Source organism: Artemia sp. Qi Xiang Cuo, chromosome 15 (genome assembly GCF_049724085.1).
Source record: "Artemia sp. Qi Xiang Cuo chromosome 15, ASM4972408v1, whole genome shotgun sequence".
In the NCBI taxonomy this organism is placed as follows: domain Eukaryota; kingdom Metazoa; phylum Arthropoda; class Branchiopoda; order Anostraca; family Artemiidae; genus Artemia; species Artemia sp. Qi Xiang Cuo.
Genome location: NC_142808.1, coordinates 33,437,961 through 33,464,548, shown reverse-complemented (window position 1 = coordinate 33,464,548; position 26,588 = coordinate 33,437,961). Strand labels below are relative to the sequence as shown.

The window sequence follows — 26,588 nt, the reverse complement described above, 5'->3', positions numbered from 1 at the left end:
AGTTTTTTTTTTTTGAAAACATGTTTTTCAACTTTTGATTACTATGGGCTGTGGTTCGCTCTTTACCAGGTTGGAGCTTCCACTGCAACCATGATAAAGTGCATTCTTAAATATAGAATCGTATATAGAAGCGACTCAAATTCTAAAGATCTTTAAAATAATACACAAGTCTCTTTGGGAATTGTCATTGCGAATTCGGTTTTTGGGATGTCCTCTTGGGAAAATGGGAGTTGTGAAAGGACAATTCCTATTTGGAAATATACGACTACTTCGGTAGGAACAACGATTGTGATTAATCAATGAGAAGCGATCAGGAAATTTTGCATATACAGAATAAGAAGATAAAAAGTGACAAGAGGATGCTTTATTTGAACTGAGATGGTACCTTAGCCTCCCCACGAGCGACAGCAAGACAAATTCGTATCTGAAACAAAGGGCAACCCCTTTAAGAGGAGTTTGAATTGTTTGAACATAATATTTGTCAAGATGAGTGGTCAATATTGTTTGTGCATTGAATCTTGCCAGAAAATTATCAATAAATAAAAGGTTGAAAGAACACAATGAAGAATCTATAATGAAGATAAGCAAAACAGTTTAGCTTGATAAAAATCTAGAAAAAAGGAAAAACTTTACTAAAAAGCCGAAAGCCTTAAGCCACTCTGAAGAGTTGAACAGCACCCCATCCCCCTTGGGCTTGAGGCCTGGTAGAATAGTTCAGTTTTCTCCTTTAACGGTGAATCTAAAGGAATGCGTTTATACGAATATTACGAAAGCACTTTGGGTACAATTTACGAGTTCAAAGCTAGTCAAATTATCCATATGAGGAATTTATCAGAAAAAGATGCTTGTCATGTTTTTTTTAAACTACTAGTTTGAGGTTGAATATAGTTTAAGGTTCCCGAAAAACCTTTAATATTGCATAATCAATGTCGTGGCTGCAACGGCTGCTGGAACCTATCAAAGAGCGAAACACTGCTCATAGCAACCGAAAACTGAAAAATATGTTTTAAATAAAACTTACTAGTGACAAAAACTGTTCTTTCTAGCTGATTCAAGAGTAGTAAATATTATCTGGACATTATATCGACAACAAATTTGTTGAGATTTCGAAAAACATCCTGAAACCCATAAAAAGTATACATACGGGCGAAACAAAAAGTACACCATTAGAGTCACCATGGCTAAAAATCATCTACAGTAAAGTTACAGTCCCCTGGTTTGAACAACAAGGACGATCACTTTTTTGCATGGATAGCATTGATGTGCCCTCTTTATTTTCCTCCACTGCTACCGGGGTATTGAAATATCTGAGAGGGCTAAGGGCTCATTTTAAAGGGAATTGGTATATCTAGTGCCTTTTGTAATTAACAAAATGTAATGTTAAAAATATTATACTAAAACTATGCCTACTTCTAGAAAAATCTAATTGCAAAATTAAGACAAAAATACAAAAAAGAAGTTGTTACAAATTGCAATAAAGTTGCGATTTTAGGAAAAACAAAAATTTCCTTCGAGCCGGATTTGAACCAGCGACCTATAGATGACAATTTTACCGCTACAGTCCACCGCTCTACCAACTGAGCTATCGAAGGCTTATCTACAATCTGGATTACAGATTGATTAACAAAATATTTAAATTAGAACCAAAGTGTGATGCATAGATACTGCAATGGAATAGCTTACAATTATCAAGTCATCAACGATGTTTGTTGATGCTATTTGCATTGATAATCAAAAGTTGAAAAATGTGTTTTCAAAAAAAAAAACTTTCTAGTGAGAAAAATTGCCATCTGACACTGAATCAGGAATGGTAACTATTGTTTCGGTTAATCTTAGAAGTAAAAGTTTATTGCGAAAAGAAATTTATGATGATTTCGAAAAAGAGCCTGAAACCCCTTGAAAATCGCGTCAAATGGAAATAAAAAGTTCACCATTGGAATCAGCATGGTCCAAAACCTTTTGTAGGATAATTACAGTCCTCCACCTTGAACACCAAGGAAACTGACTTTTGCACTGATCTGTCTCCTTTTCTTTTCTTGCAGGGCTAGGGGGTGGCCAGAGCATCATAGAGAGGTGTGTAATAGCTCATTCGAAAGGGAATTAAATTTTTAAGTGACCAAAAAGATTGGAGTGCAAATAGCCCCCCCCCTCCCCACAGGCCTTCTCCCCCCAGACTAGTCCTATAAAAATTTTGAGATTGCCATTTTGTTTAACATAGTTTAAAGGTCCAAAATATATGATTTTGATCATGATATGGCCCTCCATAGTCCCTGGGGAAGGGCTGTATGTGGTATCGGGCGTATCGATATCGCACGTATCGGTATCGTGCGGATTGGTATCGCATGTATCGTATAGGGAATATCGGTATCCGCTGTTGTTTTTTTTTCAGTCATTTTGTAGGCTCATTTTTTAAAGCAAGTCCCGGCAAGGTATCATTGTTGCAGCGGTAGCTGCAATCTAGTAGAGAGCAAACCAAAGACCATAGTAACCAAAAGTTAAAAAATATGTTTTGAAAAAACTGCCTAGTGAAAAAAAAATGCCATTTGACACTGACTCAGGAACGGTGACAATTATTTTGCTTCGCCTTCAAAGTAAAAGTATATTACAAAAATAAATTTATGGTGATTTCGAAAAAAAGCCTCAAACCCCACGAAAATGGCGTCAGATCAAAATGAAAAGTGTAACATTAAAATCAACATTGTCAAAACCTTGTTCAGGGATGTTACAGTCCCCCTCCCTGAACCACAAGAAAAATCACTTTTTTGCACCGGTAGCACTGATCTGTCACCCGTTTTGTCTTTTTTTTTCTTTCAACAGGTCTAGCGGGATACCAGAACATCATAAAGAGATTCTTTATGGCACATTAAAAAGCTATATCTCATATCTACGTGCTTTTTATAAATCATGCCATCTGCAAGTACCATATGGCTCTAAAATGGCACTTTGTGTGCTATTTCTCAAAGGGTGGCACTAAACTGTAAAAAAAAATATTTCCAACAAAATGTTTTGCTCGAATTAAAACAAGTAAAAAAAACATTCAATGTTTCTGTTGGAATTGTAACCTGCGTATTGAATTCAGACAAGTTACAAAAAAATCCAATTTTTCTGTTGGAATTCTGACGCTCAAGTTCGAATTTTGTTCGAATCACAAAGGCCGATTAATTAGAATAGATAGCTCTTTTGAAAGTACTAAAAAAACTTTAGCGTAAAGAGCGAGGTATTGACTAGGGGGCGAACCCCCTCATATACGTAATAATTTATGTTCGTTTTAAGTTTTATTGTTGCTCTTTACTTTCAGTAAAAAAAACTTGTTTTTTATTTAATTTCAGACCGTTTTTTAAGTAATGCTGGGAAATCTGGTGCCCCCTTCATAGAAATGTCCCTTCCCCCAAGGAAACATCCTCCGTGGAAGGATCATCCCCCGTAATCCCCTCCTCCAACACCCCCCCCCCCCATCAGAAAAAAATCCCTCATGAAACGTCTTTATACTTCCCATTAACCAATACTATATGTAAACAATGGACAAAGTTCATAACTTCCAGCCCTTCCCCGGGAGCTGTGGGGGATTAAGTCATCCTCAAAGAAATATTTATTAGATTTTCGACAATGCTGAACAAAATGGCTATCTCAAAATTTTAATTTCCGTTCAAATGAGTCCCCTTACAATATTCTAGGAATACTGGATCAATACGATCACCACTGGGAAAAAAAAAAAAATAAAATAAACACGCATCCGTGATCTTTCTTCTGACAAAAAATACAAAATTCCTCATATTTTGCAGATAGGAGCTTGAAACTTCCGCAACAGGGTTTGCTGATACGCTGAATCCGATGGTGTAATTTTCATTAAAGTTCTATGACTTTTTGGGGGTGTTTCCCGCTTTTTTGAAAAATAAGTCAAATTTTCTCAGGCACGTAAAACTAAACTTAATGAAACTTATATATTTGAAATCAGCATAAAATTCTGATTCTACTGATGTATCTATGGGTATCAAAATTCCGGTTTTTAGAGTTTCGGTTACTATTGAGCCGGGTCGCTCCTTACTTAACAGTTCGTTACCACGAACTGTTTGATTACGGAGTTGAACGTTATTCAGCTTTCATGCGTAAAATATGTATTTGTCCAATTAAAGTTAAGATTTGAGGCATAATTAATATATACGGAAATGAAGATTTGAGGCGTACTCCATAATAATATGGAGATGAAGGGGTCTTCAAAAACATGAGAGTTACTTATCAAAGACTTAGCGTTTGCAAAGTAGGTGGCCAGGAATGAGCGGTCGTTTAGTAAACTTAATTTAATGTTAACGTACCCCATAAAGACCGTGGGCCAGGAGCGACTAAATGATTTTGTGTTAATTAGCATAGAACACAAAGAATTAGAAGTGATCAATTGGGACGAGATAATTAATTACATTGTAAAGGCTAAATAATTTTCAATAAGCTAAATGAAAATTTCGTTAAAATTTTAAAAGTTGCGCCCAGTAGATCCCAGGTGCAAGAGAGCCCAGAACCACCACTGCTGGCCCCTAAGTCTGTGGTGGGTCATGTCATTCCCAAAGGCATAGCATTGGACCTTTCGACTATGTTGAAAAATTGCTATCTTGAAAAGGCTCATCAGAAATCTTTGAGGGAAGGGCAGCAAAAAGGAGCGTGGGAGGAGGCCTGGTTTCCCTCCAAACACTTTTAACTCTTAAAAAGGGCACTAGAACTTTCAATTTGGAATCGAGTTAGCCCCCTTCGAAGTGGCTTGGACGACACTTTATCCTTATGAAGTGGCTTGGCGAAAAGAAAAAGAAAATAGATAAAAAATCATAGAGCACACCTTGCTCTTTGCTTAAGCAGTGGTATTGCGCTATGATTTCTTGAAATTTCTGAAAAATTACTTTCATAATTAACATTTAATGGTAATATAAACATATGCAAAAATTCTTATTCCAAAAATGATTTCAATACATTTTTAATCATTTTACAGTTTTTTTCCGGATTCTGTTTTTTCGTTTGCAATTACTAAGGGGGCCGAGAGGGAAATTTAAAAGAAAGGGACGATTATAATCCCAGCTAGGGATGTTCAACCATTGAGATTATAATGGTACTCTATTCATACTTCTCAGCGTTTTAGCACCAGAAACGACATGAAAAAGTGTCATTGTTGGTGCCATATGCCACTTTACGATGTCATTAGTTTAAGAATCTGCAAATGCTCCGTTAATATGATGAAAAGCTTTAGATTGAGCCATTCAAAATCTCAACGATGCTGCAGTAGCCTGCTAGTTCAACTAATCAGTATATAATTTATATATTTTTTAAGATGGCTGAGAGCGGGAGGACACAGTAGGGGAATTGTAAGCCACAGGTTTAAGGTTTTTGACCAAGAAAGCTATGATGATACCAGCCTTTCCACTGCTTTCCAGCCTTTCCACTCCATAAATGGCACAAAAAAAGAATTCTCGGGAGTATAAAAATTAGCTTAAGCTTTCGGTTACTATGGGCTGTGGTTCGCTTTTTACTAGGAGGTTCGCTCTTTACTTTACTTTACGTGGTTCGATATCAAATACAAGATATCTTACGGAAACAGAGCTATGAACCCGGTTACAGGTCCAAAGCACCAACTACAAATAATGTTTGTAAAGAACGTATTAGGTTACCGCCGGATTTTGTAAAAAAAAAAAAAAAAAAAAAAAACATCCACAGCGGAATTTTACTCCTCGTATTGTTAGACAAACGAGCAGATACAGAAAAGTGATCTAAGTCCGAATGATAATTTTACTTAAATGTTGTCGATGTTAAAAACAATACAAACTAGTATAATTTGAAAGAAAATAAAAGAAAATAATAGGAAATAAAAAAAAATAAAAGAAAATAAAGAAAATAAAAGAAAATAATAGGAAATAAAAGAAAATAAAAGAAAATAAAAGAAAATAAAAGAAAATAAAAGAAAATAAAATAAAATAAAAGAAAATAAAAGAAAATATAAGAAAATAAAAGAAAATGAAAGAAAATAATAGGAAATAATAAGAAATTGTTTACCTTTGAGTCTTTGACGATCGCGCAAATTTAACAGCTTGTCCAAAATGCGAATCAGAATTAGTTTCTCTTGGACTTGAAATAAAAATTGGATATTTCACATCTATATTGTAACAAAATATTCCTGAAAACAATAAAAAGACTGCTTTAAATCGGTCCATTATCATTTTATTTATGGACAATAAGCAAGACAGCGACAGAGTACCGCAGAAGAATTATTCCGGATGTTTTATCTTTCATGCGGTTTCATTTCTCAAAATTTGAAAGAAAAATATCGCACTTGGATAAATGCTATCCATATATGCGTAGTTCGGGTGTAAATGCTTCAGAAAACCCAAGAAGGAAAACCACATAGTACTCAGACTGATAGGCTTAGTTTCCTATTGTTCGCCAGATTTGCGAGCAAAATGACGGGCATAGTAGATAAATTTTAAATGACATTCTTATAGTAAAAAATTCTTAAGATCAAACTTGCTAGGCAAGATACACGAAAAAATAGAGATACGAAAAGGTAAAATTCAAACAAGGAAAATTTTTAGCAGATGAGATGGAAAAGAAGAAGAAAAAGCAAATATTTAACAGATGAAAAACCAGAGAGAAGAAAAACAAAATTCAAGTGAGGAAAATTTTCAGCCAGTCAAATGGGAACAACAAAAAAAATTAAATATTTTAGCCACACTTCTGCCACGTCTTCAGTGCTTAACAAATAGTTCGTGGTAACGAACAGTAAGTAAGGAAAGACTTGGCCCAGTAGCAACCACGACTAAAAACAAGGAACTCTGACAGCAATTAATATATCAAAAGAATTGGTTTGTTAGTAGTAATCTATCTATATATTTGAACCATACATTCAACCGTACATTCACGCCTACAAGAATATACAGTGTGGTTTCACGTAGACATTGCAAAAAGCGACCAATCCTTTACCTATAAAGTGATCAAACACGTTTTGAAACTATGGTCAAGGTTGTATAAGATAACCCCACTAGGTTTTTGTTATTGATATCAACTGCACAAGAATATGCAGCGTAGCTTCACGTGCACATTTTAAAAAAAGCTGGCAACCTATAATCTGGTCCAACATGATTTGAGAGTATATTTTTTTTTAATCGAAAACTAGAGATTGTCAAATTGCGTATTTAGGAATGATTTTGTGGGAAAAGCTGTCTATCACCCATGCCTTATCCACTGTTCCATTTCTTTTAAGTATGTGCTATCAAGAGTTGCTTCTGATTTTTTTTGGACAATTGCCCTTAGCCAAGAATAGTTTGATATGAATGTGTCGGTGATAACATTCGCGAATTGGATCGTATGAAGGTGGAGAAAAAAGGGGTGGTCTTATGACTTGACCTAGCTTTACTTCTTCGATGTGTACTGTGTAATACACAAGTGGTGTTTGAACAGTGTCGTCAATTTAAAATAGAGTTTAACGTTATATTATACTAACAAGTTGATACTAAGAGAGATGTAGATGGCAAGAAAAGAATTTTAATAACGGAGAGCTTTAATTCTTCGATGTGTTCTGTATAATACACAAGTAGTGTGGTGATGGGAGCGGGGTGTCTTAGAGTACTTATAGTGCTGTACTATCGACCGAGTTGCTAGCGAAAAACCCAAGTGGATGACTTGAAAATAAAATTTTTAACGAGAAATGGCTGAAAAGTGTTTTGGGGGAGATGGGTTGATTGGCAGAAGGATGTCTTAGCTTAGTTATAGTGTGATAGTGGGGGGCAAGTTTCGAGCGAAAAACCCGTGTGGAAGACTTGAAATAAAGATTTTTAACGAGAAATGGCTGAAAAGTGTTTTGGGGGAGATGGGTTGATTGGCAGAAGGATGTCTTAGCTTAGTTATAGTGTGATAGTGGGGGACGATTTGCTAGCAAAAAACCCGTGTGGATGACTTGAGATAAAAATTTTTAACAAGAAATGGCTGAAAAGTGTTTTGGGGGAGATGGGTTGATTGGAAAAAAGGATGTCTTAGCGTAGTTATAGTGTGTGTGTTTGTGTGTGTTTGTGTGTGTTTGTGTGTTTGTGTGTGTTTGTGTGTTTGTGTGTTTTTGTGTGTTTTTATTTGTTTGTGGGTTTTTTTTTGTGTGTTTGTGTGGGTGTGTGTTTGAGTGGTTGTTTTTGTTTGCGTGCGTGTGTATTAGTATTTGTTTGTTTTTATATATATGTGTATCTGTCTGTGTGTATGTGTATGTGTGTGTGTGTGTGTGTGTGTGTGTGTGTGTGTGTGTGTGTGTGTGTGTGTAATCTAGAGAAATAAAACTAGCTAATGTCGATAACCGGACAATTCTTTTTTTTCTCTCTTTTTATCACAAACAATTTTCAATGTGTCCAAGACAGAGCAATTTCTTCATAAATTCCACTATTTAACGCCCCCCTCCGGCGCCGGCGGCCGCGGGGGCCCGCTGCAGTGGGCCGGGAAGCTCTGCGGAAAGCGCCGCGTGGAAGCGCCGTGGGAAGCGCCGCGGGAAGCACCGCGGGCTGGGAAGCGGCCGGAGGGGGGCGTTAAATAGTGGAATTTATGAAGAAATTGCTCTGTCTTGGACACATTGAAAATTGTTTGTGATAAAAAGAGAGAAAAAAAATTGTCCGGTTATCGACATTAGCTAGTTTAATTGCTCTAGCTTGCACACACACATACACACACACACACACACACACACACAGACATTGTTACTTACTTACAATTTTTTCGTAACTCCTTGAATGAAATTTCCACGTAGCTTTTTTCTAGCCAAAGATTCACATTTGACCTAGAGAAATGTATTTTCCATAATTTTCTTACAAAAACTAGAGTTTACGGTCAATATCGACAAGCATTCCATGAGAAAATATTTTTCTTTGAATAAACAGCTCTAGAAAATCGTCATCTAGAATAAAACGTTTTTCCATAAACAGTAGATCCCCCATGATTCGCTCTTTCTCAAATCTATCCATTTTTTAGAGTCTTAACACTCTCGCAATCAACTTCAGACTAACCAGAATTTTTTTTTTCTACACTAAAAATATATGCTAGTCTCTACTATAGAAAGGAAAACCGGTCTAATCTAAATTCAACATAATAAAACATGAAGCCAAAATAAATAGAACTGGGATTTTATGACTGTTATCTGATACATCTGATAAAAACTTTGAAATTGAATTTATTCTTTCTGGTACTAAGATTGTGTCAACTTTTTCCGATGTATCCGAGCATTGGATGTTGATATAGAATTTAATCACTCTTATACTTAGATTTTGTGAAATTGCTGTATTGTCTGTCTAGGAAGCGACTTCAATCGATAACGAATGTTAATAGAGAGTTTCTTCAATTTTTTTTTCACAATTTCCAATAATAAAATTTCTGTATTGTGTAACCAAGAGATGAATTCAAGAAAGAGTTTGTTACTTAGTTACTTACTTACCTACTTCCTACTTACTTACAATTTTTTCATAATGACATAATGACATATCCAACAGCGGATGTTGATAAGGAATTTATTCATTCTGATACCTAGAATTTGTCAATGTTATCCCATGTGTCTGACAATAGATGTATGCAAGTTCCTTTTCTCACATCTCCGATGTTTTAATAGACATTCTAAACTTTTGATATGCTAGCTTAGTCTAAAAATAATGAACACATAACAATGTAATGCATAATATATTTTTAATGAAATAATGCTATGTAGAATATTAATACAAAATTATATTATGACACATAGTCATACACACGTTCACTCTTAAACATCCAGAAACGGTGGTCCCATGATATAGAATAGTTTTTACCATGTCTTATGCATTTATCACGATCAGGTATGTCCTTAGGTATCCAGTGCGCTAAGAACCTGACCTCGTCTTCAGGACGGTGATAAACCCCTTCAAATTTAGGACACTTAAATTCTTCTAGATTGAAAAGTGGAATCCTAGGGTCACACTTTTGAATTAAAACTTTATCTGTAGGTATATTACCCTTTACATAGAGTGCTTCAACCCCGAAAAAGCTGCAAATTTCACTGACTTCCTCCTAGAAATTTCTCAGTTCCTGACCACTATTATTAAGTGGTGTAATCACTCTATCGTAGAATCAGAGTCTATTCATATGATGTAATGTAGTACTCCACAAGCTTTTATCATACTCAAACATGTTATAGTTCACTATCCAATGATAACAGTCAATTTTTTCGAGTTCCATCGACAATAATAAAAATGCACATTCAAATATAACACCACAAGATGATTTTTTCAAACCGATAAATTCTGTGTCATACAGTCCTATCATCTTGGAAGCTATTAATGTAGTTGGTAAGAAGAGAAATACATCATCAAACTTTTATACCTTCGCTCAAGGTTGAATGGAGTTATGGCTAGGGGGCTGACTCCTAAAACCATCTGAATTCATCGTTGGGAGGAGTCATAAAGCTCTTAGAATGCATTGCGGGGAGAAGTCATAGAACTCTCGGTATCTATCGCTTGATAATGAAGTCTGAAAATTACAATTTTTTTTTATAATTTCTGAATTGTGTATCCAAGAAGTGAATCCAAGAAAGATATTTTGTCATTTTAACATACGTACAAAAAAAAGATAAAAAATAAATAAAGTTGAAGAGTTTCGAAGTTTAAAAAAAATACTGGGTTTTATGAAGAAAAAAAATATTGAATTAGAACCATCAGTCCTCATCATTATGAGCATTCAAAACTGGACTTAAGTTTCACATTTGAACTAGAGAATTGTATTTTCCATAATTTTCTTACAAGAAACTAGAGTTTACGGTAAAAACCCTTATTAGCTCAGATTTTGCGGAAATAGTTTTATTTTTCGATCCAAAAATAGACTTAAGCTCCACAGTTGAACCAGAGAATTGTATTTTCCATAATTTTCTTACAAAAAACTAGAGTTTACGGTCAAAAACCCTTAATAGCTCAGATTTTACGGAAATAGTGTGTCTGACAATAGATTTACGCAAATTCCTTTTCTTATATCTCCGATGTTTTAATAGACATTCTAAACACTTGATATGCTAGCTAACTCTAGAAAATAATGAACACATAACAATGTAATATTTTTAATGAAATAATGCTATGTAGAATATTAATACAAAAATATATTATAATACATTATTAATATCAATGATTAACTTTGGACATTTTGAATCTGTTCCATAAAATAGTTCACCAAGTTCTCTCTTGATATTGTAGTTATTGTCTTCTCTTAGTTCGTAATCAGTAGAATAATCATTATTCCATTTTGAATCATACACAATTTTTACTGGTGTCTCATGAACAGGCTCAATATGCTTTTCGTCTTTGGTATTGTTTGATTCATTGACTGTTTGATCAATGCCAGTAATGTTTGTTGGTGCTTTGTTTTTCATCGTTTCATCTTTATATTCCGTAGTGATATTTTCTGACAATACCATTTTTATTTTTCTGGCAATTTCACTGTCTATTAACACATTATTTTTACAGAGGTAACAGTTTCGGCACGTAAACAAGATATGGTTTACGATATTAGTAGCAGAGTATGCCTTTCTTTTATTAGCCTTCCATTGTATGCTAATACCCGAAAGGTGATGATTGGATGTATCCGTAGGTAATGTGTTACCTGCAGCAGTAGCAAGGAGTTGTCCTCTATCATCGAGAATTATTTTTATCTTAGCATTCTCTTTGAGTGCAATCATCTCTGGAGATCTCAATCTCGCATAACCACCATCATAACAGTTGAATTTTTTCGGTATTCCAAAGAAATTTAATTCCTTACTGTCATGACAATACATGCATACATTTCCAATAGTGCTACCACTTGTACTTGTTTCATAGTTTAAATACTTCTTCTTGTCGGCATTCAATGCTACAATAACCTTGTTATGTGAACATACTCTATTAAAAGGTTCCATCTTCATTTTTTTTTAAAGATATGACTTATGTGTTTATCGTTCCACTGCGTAAAAAATACTGATTTAATACATGAAATAGACTATGTAGTATCGATAACCGGTCATAGAATACCAGTGGGAAAGCCACATCGTGTCTCTGACCAATCATAGAGCACAACTGTTAGAACCATAAGCATATTTGACATTTTAAGATACATAAAAAAATAAAAAAATAAATAAAGTTGAAAAATCTCAAAGTTTAAAAAAAAGTTTGTTCATATGAAAAAAATATTAAGTTATTATTTCATATTTTACGGATATAGTTTTATTTTTCAATCCAAAAATAGACTTAAGTTTCAAACCTGAACCAGAGAATTTTATTTTTCATAATTTTCTTACAAAAAAAAGTAGAGTTTACGGTCAAAACCCTTATTAGCTCAGATTTTACGGAAATAGTTTATTTTTATAGGTTTCAGACAACACCCGCCTATGAGAGACTAATGCCCATCTCCCCCAAAACACTTTTCAGCCATTTCTTATTAAAAAATTTTATTTCAAGTCATTCACACGGGTTTTTCGCTAGCAACTCGGCCCACAGTACAGCAATATAAGTACTGTAAGACACCCCGCTCCCATCCCTCCAAAAATATTTTATACAAAGATTTCTTGTTAAAAATTTTTATAATGCATCCTAAATCTTTGGAAACAGCCTCTATTTCTGCCCGTTTAAGTTTTGATGTTGCTCCTTACTTTCAGCTGAAGAAACTTTTTTAAAATTCAATTTCTGATCGCGAGGGTGGGCCACGGTTAAAGTTGTTTTCATGTAAAAATACCCTTCCCCTTTTCCATGGAAAATTCCCCCCTCAAGACAATTCCATTCCTGTCGACTTTTGGAAGGCGTTTCCCCATTTTTCGATAATCAGGCAATTTTCTCAAGCTCATAGCTTTTGACTGGCAACACTAAAGCTAATGAATTCTAAATCTTTGGAAACAGCCTCTATTTCTGCCCGTTTAAGTTTTGATGCTGCTCTTTACTTTCAGTTGAAGAAACTTTTTAATAATTTAATTTCTGATCCCGGGGAGCGGGCCACGGTTGAAGTTGTTTAACCTTTAAAAAGTAAAATATCACAAAAAGGTATTTTTTTCAAAAATAGGGGGCAATTGCTCCTTATATCTCAATTGTCACCGCTACTATCCTAAGCTCCTGCTGAAGCTAGCTTCGAATATTGAACTTTTTAAAAGTAAAATACCACAAAAAGGTGTTTTTCAAAAACTAGGGGGCAATTAATCTCTATCTCTCAATTGTCACCGCTGCCATCCTAAGCTCCTGCTGAAGCTAGCTTCGAATATTGAACTTTTTAAAAGTAAAATATCACAAAAAGGTATTTTTCAAAAACTATGGTTGCAAATAATCTCTATCTCTCAATTGTCACCGCTTTTGTCCTAAGCTCCTGCTGAAGATAGCTTCGAATATTGAACTTTGTATTTTTTTAAAAGTATAAATGCCACAAAAAGGTATTTTTTCAAAAATAGGGGGCAATTGCTCCTTATATCTCAATTGTCACCGCTACTATCCTAAGCTCCTGCTGAAGCTAGCTTCGAATATTGAACTTTTTAAAAGTAAATACCACAAAAAGTTGTTTTTCAAAAACTAGGGTGCAAATAATCCCTATCTCTCAATACTTGTGTATTATACAGAACACATCTAAGAAGTAAAGCTATCCGTTATTAAAATTCTTGTCTTGCCATCTACATCTGTCTTAGTGTCAAATTTTAGTAATCTATAACGTTAAACTCTATTTTAAATTGACAACACTGCTCAAACACCACTTGTGTATTATACAGTACACATCGAAGAAGTAAAGATATCAGTTATTAAAATTATTTTCTTGTCATCTACATCTGTCTTAGTTTCAAATTTTAGTAATCTATAAAGTTATTTTCTATTTTAAATTGACAACACTGCTCAAACACCACTTGTGTATTATACAGTACACATCGAAGAAGTAAAGCTATCCGTTATTAAAATTCTTTTCTTGTCATATTCACCAGTTTTAGTGTAAAATTTTAGTAATCTATAACGTTAAACTCTATTTTAAATTGAAAACACTGCTCAAACACCACTTGTGTATTATACAGTACACATCGAAGAAGTAAAGCAAGGTCAAGTCGTATTTTTTTCCGGCCTTCCATCATCAGATATGCTGGTTCAATTACACATGCACTGGACCAGCCAATGATCACTTAGATTGCTATGTTCCATGGCAAGGGGCTATCTTAACTGATAACCTTCAATTCGCAAATCCCTTACCCCTTTTTTGCAAATGTCAATCAAACAATTCTGATTGTAGCGTTCAATTTTTTAATAACAAACTACTATCGAGTTACACTCAAATCCGTAAATCCCTTACCCCTTTTTGGAAATTTTAATCAAATATTTCCGATTGCAACATCCAATTTTTTAATAACAAATTATTTTCGAATTAAGGCAATCTTCCATTGGCTCAAAAAAAATATTTACGTCAAATGGTACAATCTTTTGCAACTCTTATCAATAACAAAAACCTTGCCAGCTTTTTAAAATGCCCATGTCTAAGTCTAATGTCACGCACGTAGGTTTTCTTGTGCAATTCAATGTATTTTTTCATGTATTTTTGAAACTGTGTACACCGATACTACTCACGCCGCTATTTCCCCAAAGAAATCCGGTCAAAATTTAGAGATAGCCATGTGATTCAGGTAGTTGAAAGGCCCAATAACTATTCATCTAAGGATGACATGACCCCTTCTCCCACAGCCCATAGGGAAAAAGGTGAAATTATGCAATTTGCTCATTGTTTACATGTAGTATTTGTTATTGGGAAATGTACGGGAATTTTTCAGGGAAATGTTTTATGCGGGGAAGCTGGGATTTTCGTGAAGAGGAAAGTTTTAAGTGGGATTTTTCAAGTAAAATTTTACATGGGATAGGGATTTCGTAGCATTATTTGAAAATCAGTCAGAAATTTGATTAAATATAACAAGTTTTTTAACTTGAAAGTAAGGACCAACATTAAACTATAATCGAGCAGAAATTTGCCCATGTATGAGGGGAGGGGCTGCCCCTTCTTCACCCCCTTGCTCTTTACACTAAAGTCTGACTTTTATTCCAATTCGTGAAGAACGACTCCTGAAACACAACACAAGGGCTGTTAAATCAGAATGAGAAGTATTTTTAAAGAACTTTAAAACTTCAACGTAAAGAGCGAGGGTTGAGGAAGTTGCAGCCCCCTCCTATACAGAATTGTTTCTGTTCCTTGTAAATTTTAAAGTCGCCCCTTTCTTTCAGTTGAGAAAACTTGGTTTTCCCAATACCTTCTGGAGACCAGAACATTGTTGCACTTTACTGAAAAAAAATGAATGCGGATTCACAGTTTAATATAGATTAATGATATTTATTCCTGAAAGTCTTTAAAGTTTTTGCTTTATTAAAGTTAAAAAAAGAGAAAATATTTAAAATGTATTTTGTTTTCAGTAAAGGGCAAATTGTGTACTGGTCTTCAGATGGCAAGGGGGACGTCAGCCCTACTCATTTTAATTTTCGCTCGTTTTGTGTTTGGCTAGGATAATTATTGTAATTTCTATTCGTTTTGGGTTTCATTTATTAATTTTTGGTGATTCGGGGTAGTTCTATGCTTGGAAAATTATTTAACATTATTTCGATGTATTTTTTTTTAATATAGCTCTTTAATTTTCTTTGAAAAAATTACTTTTGGAATTTTTTTTTATTGTTAATCTAAGAAAATCAAAAATTTAGTGGTAACGAACTGGTATATACCTGAAATTAAGTTGATTAACTTTTTCCACAGAATAAGTTTTTTTTATAAAAAATAAAGAACTCCATTAAACCAAAAATGAAAAAAAAATAGAATCAAATAATCTACCAAGCATACAACTTCCATAAATCAATATCAATAAATAAATGAAACCCAAAACGAACAGAAATTAAAATAAATAACAGAGTCAAACTTAAAACGAGCACAAATTAATACGAGTAGGGTTCTAAAACCGTATGCATTCTAAAAGCCAGAATATAATTTGTACTTTACTAAAAAAAAATTCAAATGAATTTACTGAAAAAAAAATGTGCATTGTTATTTTAATATACATATGCTTATATTTATTCTTTAAATCTTAATTAATTTTGACTTCTTAAAGTTATAAAAATGAAAACATTTTAAAGAATTTTTTTCGTCGAAAATACTCCCTTGCAAGTTTCCTTTCGACAATTCCCTTCTGGAAAATTCTCCCACATGTAAAATAAAGCAGCCAAAGGGATATTAAGACAAATAAAAAGAATGAAGAAAAGAAGATATTATGGTAATTCTACCTATATTCCAAAATAAATGTAGATTATAAAACAGTTAGTGGTAATAAACTGTAAGTAATGAGCGACTCGGCCAACAGTAACCAAAACTTAAAAAGGGAATTTTAATAACAATTGAAATATTAAAATACACCATACATTCTGCCCATATTTTGAAATATAGCTAGAATATCCTCCCCAAAAAAATTCACTATTTTTGCTGTCATACTTTCTTTTTGGCTGCTTAATTTCGCATGTGAGAAGAATTTATGCGGGGGGAGTTTTTAACGGGGAAAATTTTCCTGTGGGGGGATTTCCAGGGGAAATTTTCCACGAAGAGCTCTCTGAGGGAGGGGTGTCAGCAGGTGTGAATTTTCTTGGAGTGATTTTTCTGTGGAATTTTTGTTGGGGAGATTTTCCAGAGGAATTATCCGGGTGGAATACGCCTTGCGCCATCCTATCAAATCAATGGTCCTAGAAAATCGAAATATAGCTCTTCGGACAAAAATTAAAAGTTCTAGCTCCCTTTTCATTCTGCCTATATTTTAAAATATAGTTAGAATATCCCCCAAAAAAATTTCACCATTTTTGCTGTCATACTTTCTTTTTGGCTGCTCAATTTGGCATGTGAGAAGAATTTCTGCGGGGGGGGGGAGAGTTTTTAACGGGGAAAATTTTCCTGTGGGGGGATTTTCAGGGGAAATTTTCCACGGAGAGCTCTCTGAGGGACGGGTGTCAGCAGGTGGGAATTTTCTTGGAGTGATTTTTCTGTGGAATTTTTGTTGGGGAGATTTTCCAGAGGGATTATCCAGGTGGAATACGCCTTGCGCCATCCTATCAAATCAATGGTCCTAGAAAATCAAAATATAGCTCTTTCGGACAAAAATTAAGAGTTCTAGTGCCCTTTTCAAGTTTCCAAAAATATTTGTGCAAGGAGGCATTTTCTGCCATTCTGTGGCACAGAGCTACAATTTTAAACCAAATAGGGCAAATTGCTATCGATTAAGTGCTGACAAATTCAATTTATTTAAAGTTGTTGAAAAACTAAAATGAGTGCCTGGAGAAACATGAGGAGGGTAAACAGGAAGGGTGTGCGAAAGCACAGGATGGTTGGCCCCCAACCCCCGTTGCACTTTCTGGCTGAAGGGCTATGAAACGGAAATTAGTACTGCCGGTAGGGACTGTAAAATCCGATACCGTATTATTTACTCCTTTTTTTTATCTGGCGTAAGGTGCGACACGTTGTTATAGTAACCAGAACTAAAAAAAAAGGTTTTGATAGCAATGTACACTTTAAAAGAATCGACTTTCTATGGTAATTCTAAAGATATAAAAGTCGTTAAGATAGTAAGTTGCAACTTCTGTTCTTAGTAATTAGAACTTAAAAAGTGTATTTAGCAATATATACTTCAAAAGAATCGAATTTCTAGGATAAGTCCAAAGATATAAAATTTATTGGGTTTATAGTCAGCCAAAAAAAGTTACGAGCCTCAGAAAATTTTCTCCATTTACAAGAAAAAGGTAGACACTTTCGCAGATTGTTCTTTCACTCGCAAATTGATATCAATTTCATATTCATCCTAGCTAATCTTTTGCTATTCATTTTTTTTTAACGCATTCAATCGCTTTAATCACTTGCTGTTACAAAAAAAAAGAAGTTTAATGCCCAAGAAATAGTGTTAATTCTCAGGCAAATTTTTACACTACCAATCAATTTACAACTATTGATATATATATATAAGTAGAATGGCCTGAGGGATAAACGTTCTTTAGGTCAGAGAGAAAAATTAATATTCTATTTTTAAATAGGGCTTCATTGATCTTTAGTGTCAGGAATTATAATTGACATCACTTGTTATCTTGGAATTATGCGGGAGTCTAAAGAGATAGAAATTCTATTTTTAAATACGGTTTCACGGAGCTTTAAGTCGGAGAGATAAATTGATATTCTAACGAAACCCTAATAGTTTAGCTAAGAAAATTTATGAGATGAAGAGATTAACGTAGGAAAGGGTTTCCTAGAAATTTGAAATGCGTTAGCGCAGAGATGCCAAACAAAAGGAACACGCTGAAATTACGTTTAGGGATTATTTGGGCGAAACCGTTTTATCCATTTTATGGGATTATTTCGGCGAAACAGTTAGAGACATTTTGAAAGAAGATTTTAGGAAAGGTTTCAGAAGAGAATTTGAGGGTGAAACTCTGTGTTCGTTATAATACACAAGTTCCATTTGAACAGTGTTGTGAGGTCCTCTACCCCAACCCAAAGGGTTCTGATCCCCAACCCCAACCCCGAAGGAAGCCCCCGGTACTCAAAGGTCCCCCAGGCTCCCATAGAGCCCCAGCCCCCCCCCCCAAACGCCCTCCTCAGACCCTCAAAGGCCCTCCTCTGGTCCTCAAAAGGCCCCCGGACCCCCAAAGAGCACCCCGGACCCCAAAGGCCCCCCCCGGTCCTCAAAGGTCCCCCGGGCCCGAGAAGCGCCGCGGGCCAGGAATGCGCCGCATGGGGATGCGCCGCCGGGGGATGCGCCGCGGGTCGGGGGAAGCGCCGCAGGGATGCGCCGCAGGTCGAGGGAAGCGCCGCAGGGATGCGCCACATGAATGCGCCGCAGGGAAGCACCGCAGGGAAGCGCCGCAGGAACGTGCCTCAGGGATGTGCCGCTTTTTTGTTTGAGGTCGAGTTTAATTTAATTTTAGTTAATAGTTTTATGTTTTACCTTTTAGTTTAAGTTAGAGTTCTTGTTTAGTTTTAGTTAATAATTTAGATTTTTTAGCTTAGATTTTTTGTTGAAGTTCTAGTTTAGTTTATTTTTAGTTAATAGTTTATAGTTTTATCTTATAGTCTTATCTGATATGTTATTCTATGTTTATTGTTTATTTTAATTTTATTTAATTTGTTTTTTTTTTAAATTTTTTTTTCAGTTATAGTTATATTTTAGTTTATTTTTATTTAAGAATTTATAGTTTTTAGCTTATAGTCTTAGCTTAGAGTTTTTGTTGAAGTTCTAGTTTAGTTTAGTTTTAGTTAATAGTTTAGAGTTTTAGCGTAGAGTCGTAGCTTAGAGTTTTGTTAGAGTTCTAGTTTATTTTAATTTTATTTTAGAGTTTAGAGTTTTAGCTTAGTCTTAGCTTAGAGTTTTTTGTTAGAGTTCTAGTTTAGTTTAATTTTAGTTGAGAGTTTGATTTTTTTACCTTTGAGTTTCAGTTAGAGTTTGAGTTTAGTTTTAGTTAAGAGTTTGGTGTTTTACCTTAGAGTCTTAGCTTAAAGTTTTAATTTGAGTTATAGTTTAGTTTAGTTTTAGTTAAGATTTTAGAATTTTAGCTTAGAGTTTTTTTTGTTAGAGTTCTAGTTTAGTTTAATTTTAGCTAAGAGTTTGATTTTTTTACCTATGAGTTTCAGTTAGAGTTCTAGTTTATTTTTAGTTAAGAGTTTATAGTTTTTAGCTTAGAGTTTTTATTGAAGTTCTAGTTTAGTTTAGTTTTAGTTAATAGTTTAGAGTTTTAGCTTAAAGTCTTGGCTTAGAGTTTTTGTTAAGAGTTCTAGTTTAGTTTAATTTTAGTTAAAAGTTTGATGTTTTACCTTTGAGTTTCAGTTAGAGTTCTAGTTTAGTTTAGTTTTAGTTAAGAATTAAGAGGTTTTAGCTTAGAGTCTTAGCTTAGAGTTTTTGTTTGTGTGTGTGTGTAAGTTTTTGTGTGTTGGCGAGTTTTTTTTACGTGTGCACATATAAATTCTATTTTCCTAAATAATATAAAATTTTCGTGTGTGTGTGTGTGTGTAATATGTTTGTTTGTGTTTTTTTTTGAGTTTGTTTTTTAATGTTTGTTGTTTTTTTTTTTTTTTTTGTTTCTTAAGTTTTTTTTGTGCGTTTTTTTTTTTTTTTGCTTGTTTTAGTTTTTTGTTTGTATGTTAGTTTTTTGTGTGTGTTAGTTTTTTGTTTGCATTTAATCTTTTTTGTGTATTTAAGTTTTTTGGTGTTTGTAAGTTTTTGTGTGTGTGTGTAAGTTTTTGTATTTGTGTAAGTTTCTGTGTGTGTCTGTAAGTTTTTGTTTTTTTTTTAGTTTTTGTGTGTGTGTAAGTTTTTGTGTGTGTGTGTTTTTTTTTGTTTGTTTTCTAGTTTTTGTGTGTGTGTTAGTTATTTTTTGTTTGTGTGTGTGTAAGTTTTTTTGTGTGTGTAAGTTGTTGTGTGTGTGTGTAAGTGTGTTTGTAATAAGTTTGTGTGTGTATGTTAGTTTGTGTGTGTTTGTTAGTTTTTGTGTGTGTAAGTTTTTGTGTGTGTGTAAGTTTTTTTGTGATTGTGTAAGTTTTTGCGTGTATATGTTAGTTTTTTGTATTTGTGTAAGGTTTTGTGTGTATTTAATTTTTTTTGTGTATGTAGTGTGTGTTTAAGTTTTTGTGTGTGTAATTTTTTGTGTGTGTGTAAGTTTTTTTGTGAATGTGTAAGTTTTTGTGTGTGTGTAAGTTTTTTTTGTATATGTAAGTTTTTTGTTTGTGTAAGGTTTTTGTGTGTATGTAATTTTTTGTGTGTATGTTAGTTTTTGTGTGTGTGTAATTTTTTGTGTTTAAGTTTTTGTATGTGTGTAAGTGTTTTTTTGTGTGTGTAAGTTTTTATTTGTGTTTATTTTCTTATTTGTGTAATTTTGTTTTTGTTTTAGTTTTTTTTTTGTGTGTGTGTAAGTTTTTGTGTGTGTGTATGTAATTGTGTTTTTCTTAGTTTTTGTGTGTGTGTAAGTTTTTGTGGGTGTGGAAGTTTTTGTGTATGTGTAAGTTTTTGTGTGTGTTTTAGTTTTTATGTATGTGTTAGTTTTCGTGTGTGTGTGTAATTTTTTGTATGTGTGTAAGTTTTTTTGTTTACGTAAGTTTTTTTTTTTTGTTTAAGTTTGTTGTTGTTTTTAAGTTTTTGTGTGTTTAATTTCTTTTTTTTTTTTTATTTTTTGTTTTTTTTTGTTAGGTTTTTTTTGTTTTTGTAAGTTTTTGTGTGTGTGTAAGGTTTTTATGTTTCTGTAAGTTTTGTGTGTATGTAGTGTGTGTTTAAGTTTTTTTGTGTGTAAGTTTTTGTGTGTGTGTAAGTTTTTTGTGCATGTGTAAGTTTTTGTGTGTGTGTAAGTTTTTTGTGTATATGTAAGTTTTTTGTGTGTGTAAGGTTTTTGTGTGTGTGTAAGTTTTTGTGTGTATGTAAGTTTTTGTGTGTGTGTAAGTTTTTGTGTGTGTTTAAGTTTTTGTATGTGTGTAAGTTTTTTTTGTGTGTGTGTAAGTTTTTGTGTGTGTGTGTATGTTTTTGTTCGTTTTATTTTTTGTGTGTGTGTGTATTTTTTTGTATGTGTTTTTTGTTTTGCGTGTGTGTATTTATTTGTGTGTGTGTAATATTTTTTGTTAGTTTATTCGTGTTATTTTGTTTAAGTTTTTTTTTGTTTTTTAATTTTTTTTTTTTTTTTTTTTTGTTTTTGTTTTTTTTATTTTTTTTTCTTTTGTTTAATATTTTTTGTGTTTGTTTGTTTGGTTTTTTGTGTTAGTTTTTTTTGTGTTTTTTAGTTTTTGTGTGTGTGTAATTAGTTTAGTGTGTTTAAGTTTTTGTGTGTGTGTAAGTTTTTGTGTGTGTGTGTAAGTTTTTGTGTGTGTGTAAGTTTTTGTGTGTGTGTATGTGTTTTTGTGTGTGTTATTTTGTGTGTTTCTTTATTTTTTATTGTGTTTGTTTTTTTTTGTGTGTGTGTAAGTTTTTTTGTGTATGTGTGTAAGCTTTTGTGTGTGTGTGAGTTTTTGTGTGTGTACCCATATCAATTCTATTTTACTAAAATAATATAAAAATTTCCACTTCAATTCAGATTTTTCTCAAACAGATGAAAGAATTTAAAATACTGTTCTAAATTCTTCATAGAAGATAGAAAAGTTCAAGTTCTCTTCTGTATTTTACCAAAGAACATAATTCAATTATAATTTCTCCAGAGAAAATAAAAAGCTTCCACTTCAGTTTTAAGTTCACCAAGACATGAAAAATTTAAAGTTCACTTCTAAATTTTTACGTAGAAGATAGGAAAAGTTATACTATGATTCTGATTATTTTCAATGAAGATAAAAAGTTTCACTTTAATTCGAAATTTTCTTATATTCAAGTCCAACCTTTCTCACAGAGATGAAAATATTTAAAGTTCTGTTCCAAATAATTTCCCGGAAGAAGAAAAGTTCAACTTCGATTCTGAATTTTCTTAATTAAAATGAAATAAGTTATTGATCAATTCTATTTTCCCAAAATAATATAAAAAGTTTCCACTTTAGTTCAGATTTTCTCAAAGAGATGAAAAAATTAAAAATGTTCCTCCAAATTTTTCATAGAAGATAGAAAAGTTCAAGTTCTTTTCTGAATTTTACCAAAGAACATAATTCAATTCTAATTTCTCCAGAGAAAATAAAAGCTTCCACAGATTATTTTCCATGAAGATAAAAAGTTTCACTTTAATTCTAAATTTTCTTAAATTCAATTCCGACCTTTCTCAAAGAGATGAAAAAATTTAAAGTTCTGTTCCAAATATTTTACCGGAAGAAGAAAAGTTCAAGTTCGATTCTGAATTTTATCAATGAAAAAGAAATAAGTTAATTGATCAATTCTATTTTCCTAAAATAATATAAAATTTTACACTTCAATTCAGATTTTTCTCAAAGAGATGAAAAAATTTAAAATACTGTTCCAAATTTTTCTTACAAGATAGAAAAGTTCAAGTTCTCATCTGAATTTTACCAAAGAACCTAATTCAATTCTAATTTCTCCAGAGAAAATAAAAAGCTTCCACTTCAGTTTTAAGTTGACCAAGACATAAAAAATTTAAAGTTCAGTTCTAAATTTTCCCGTAGAAGACAGAAAAAGTTATACTATGATTGTGATTATTTTCAGTGAAGATGAAAAATTTCACTTTAATTCTAAATTTTCTTAAATTCAGTTCCGACTTTTCACATAGAGATGAAAAAATTTAAAGTTTTGTTCCAAATTTTTCATTGAAGATAGGAAAAGTTATACTTTGATCGTGAATATTCAAGTTCTCTTCTGAATTTTACCAAAGAACATATTTCAATTTAGAATTGGAAAAATTTAGAACTGAACTTTAAATTTTTTATGTCTTGGTGAACTTAAAACTGACGTGGAAGCTTTTTATTTTCTCTGGAGAAATTAGAAATGAATTATGTTCTTTGGTAAAATTCAGAAGAAAACTTGAACTTTTCTATCTTCTATGAACAAATTTGGAACTGTATTTAAAAATTTTTCATCTGTTTGAGAAAAATCTGAACTGAAGTGGGAAATTTTTATATTATTGTGGGGAAATAGAATTTATCAATAGCTTATTTCATTTTCATTGCGAAAATTCAGAATCGGAGTTGAACTTTTCTTCACTTCTTTGAGAAAATTTAAAATTGAAGTGAAACTTTTTATCTTCATTGAAAATAATCACAATCATAGTATAACTTTTCCTATCTTCTATGGAATTTTTTTTTATCTTCATGGAAAATAATCTGTGGAAGCTTTTTATTTTCTCTGGAGAAATTAGAATTGAATTGTGGTCTTTGGTAAAATTCAGAAGAGAACTTGAACTTTTCTATCTTCTATGAAAAATTTGGATCAGTATTTAAAATTTTTTCATCTCTTTGAGAAAAATCTGAACTGTAGTGGAAACTTTTTATATTATTTTGGGACAATAGAATTGATCAATAACTTATTTCATTTTCATTGAGAAAATTCAGAATCGAAGTTGAACTTTTCTTCTTCCGGGAAAATATTTGGAACAGAACTTTAAATTTTTTCATCTCATTGAGAAAAGTCGGAATTTAATTTAAGAAAATTTAGAATTAAAGTGAAACCTTTTATCTTCATAGAAAATAATCAAAATCATAGTATAACTTTTCATATCTTCTACGGAAAAATTTAGAACTGAAATTTAAATTTTTTATGTCTTGGTGAACTTAAAGCTGAAGTGGAAGCTTTTTGTTTTCTCTGGAGAAATTAGAATTGAATTATGTTCTTTGGTAAAATTCAGAAGAGAACTTGAATATTCACGATCAAAGTATAACTTTTCCTATCTCCAATGAAAAATTTGGAACAGAACTTTAAATTTTTTCATCTCTATGTGAAAAGTCGGAACTGAATTTAAGAAAATTTAGAATTAAAGTGAAAGTTTTCATCTTCACGGAAAATAATCACAATCATAGTATAACTTTTCCTGTCTTCTACGGGAAAATTTAGATCTGAAATTTAAATTTTTTATGTCTTGGTCAACTTAAAACTGAAGTGGAAGCTTTTTATTTTCTCCGGAGAAATTAGAATTGAATTATGTTCTTTGGTAAAATTCAGATGAGAACTTGAACTTTTCTATCTTGTAAGAAAAATTTGGAACAGTATTTAAAATTTTTTTATCTCTTTGAGAAAAATCTGACTTGAAGTGTAAAATCTTATATTATTTTCTAAAAATAGAATCGATCAATAACTTATTTCATTTTCATTGAGAAAATTCAGAATCGAAGTTGAACTTTTCTTCTTCTGGGAAAATATTTGTAACAGAACTTTAAATTTTTTCATCTCTTGGAGAAAGGACGGAATTGAATTTAAGAAAATTTAGAATTAAAGTGAAACTTTTTATCTTCATGGAAAAAAATCTGTGGAAACTTTTTATTTTCTCTGGAGAAATTAGAATTGAATTGTGTTCTTTGGTAAAATTCAGAAGAGAACTTGAACTTTTATATCTTCTATGAAAAATTTTGAACAGTATTTAAAATTTTTTCATCTCTTTGAGAAAAATCTGAAATGAAGTGGAAACTTTTTATATTATTTTGGGAACATAGAATTGATCAATAACTTGTTTCATTTTCATTGAAAAAATTCAGAATCGAAGTTGAACTTTTCTTCTTCCGTGAAAATATTTGGAACAGAACTTTAAAATTTTTCATCTCTTTGAGAAAGGTCGGAATTGAATTTAAGAAAACTTAGAATTAAATTGAAACTTTTTATCTTCATGGAAAATAATCAGAATCATAGTATAACTTTTCCTATCTTCTACGGAAAAATTTAGAAGTGAACTTTAAATTTTTCATGTCTTGGTGAACTTAAAACTGAAGTGGAAGGTTTTTATTTTCTCTGGAGAAATTATAATTTAATTATGTTCTTTGGTAAAATTCAGAAGAGAACTTGAACGTTTCTATCTTCTATGAAGAATTTAGAACAGTATTTTAAATTCTTTCATCTGTTTGAGAAAAATCTGAATTGAAGTTAAAATTTTTATATTCTTTTATTAGAAAAGAATTGATATTGGTACACACACATAAACTCACACATACACAAAAGCTTACATACACACACACACAAAAACTTACACACACAAAAAAACTGACAAACACACACAAACTTACACACACATACAAAAACTTACACACACAAAAATAAAATTACACACACACAAAAAAACTTACACACACAAATAAACTTACACATACAAACAAAAACTTACACACACAAAAAAAATTACACACACACAAAAACTGACACACACACAAAAACTTACACACACACAATAAACTTAAAGACACAAAAAAAAACTTACACACACAAAAAAAATTACACACAAACAAAAAATTACACCCACACAAAAAAACTAAAACACCCAAAAGAACTGAAACACACAAAAAAAAAATTACACACACACAAAAGCAAACACACACACAAAAACTTACACACACACATAAACTTACACACACGCAAGATAGGAAAAGTTATACTTTGATTGTGAATATTCTTCATGAAGATATGGAGCTCCACTTTAATTCTGAGTTTTCTCGAAGAAGTGCAAAATGTACAAGTTCTCTTCTGAATTTTCTTAGAGAAGAGAAAGAAAAGTTAGCTCAATTCTGAAATTTACCATTGAAAATGAAAAAGCTTTCCATTTCAGTTCTTAATTCCTCAAAGACATAAAAAATTTAAAGTTCAATTCTAAATTTGTCCATAGAAGATAGGAATGGCTATACTATGATTGTGATTATTTACCATGAAGATAAAAAGTTTCACTTTTATTTCTAATTTTTTTAAATTCAGTTCATTCATCTAACCACCAAAAACAATAGGTTAGGTTAGGTTAGGTATAAACAAATATTAATAAATAATTAGAAACATTTCTCCGTGTTTAAGTTAGGTTAGGTTAGGTTAACTTATCATGAGCGCTCATGATAAGCTAACCTAACCTAACTTAAACATGGTAAAAAGATTAAATTAGGTTATGTTAGGCTAGATTAAGTTAGGTTAGGTTAAGTTAGGTTAGGTTAGGTTAGCCTACGTACGCGCGCGTACGTAGGCTAACCTAACCTAACTTAACCTAACCTAACTTTGG

General features: G+C 32.5%; 1 protein-coding gene and 1 non-coding gene across 3 annotated transcripts in view; both read right to left on the bottom strand.

The window, feature by feature from the left end:
• Positions 1 to 26,588, bottom strand: part of LOC148943588 (integrin alpha-PS4-like) — a 338,717-nt gene that overhangs the window by 265,760 nt on the left and 46,369 nt on the right. For both annotated transcript variants that reach the window (XM_089101816.1, XM_089101817.1), the window contains exon 2: positions 6,031 to 6,151. The gene's annotated coding sequence lies outside the window, so the exon portion shown is untranslated. The remainder of the gene's footprint in view (positions 1 to 6,030; positions 6,152 to 26,588) is intronic.
• TRNAY-GUA (transfer RNA tyrosine (anticodon GUA)) lies at positions 1,507 to 1,592 on the bottom strand. The gene is given in 2 exon segments: positions 1,507 to 1,542; positions 1,556 to 1,592. It is a non-coding gene; the product is annotated as a tRNA-Tyr (tRNA).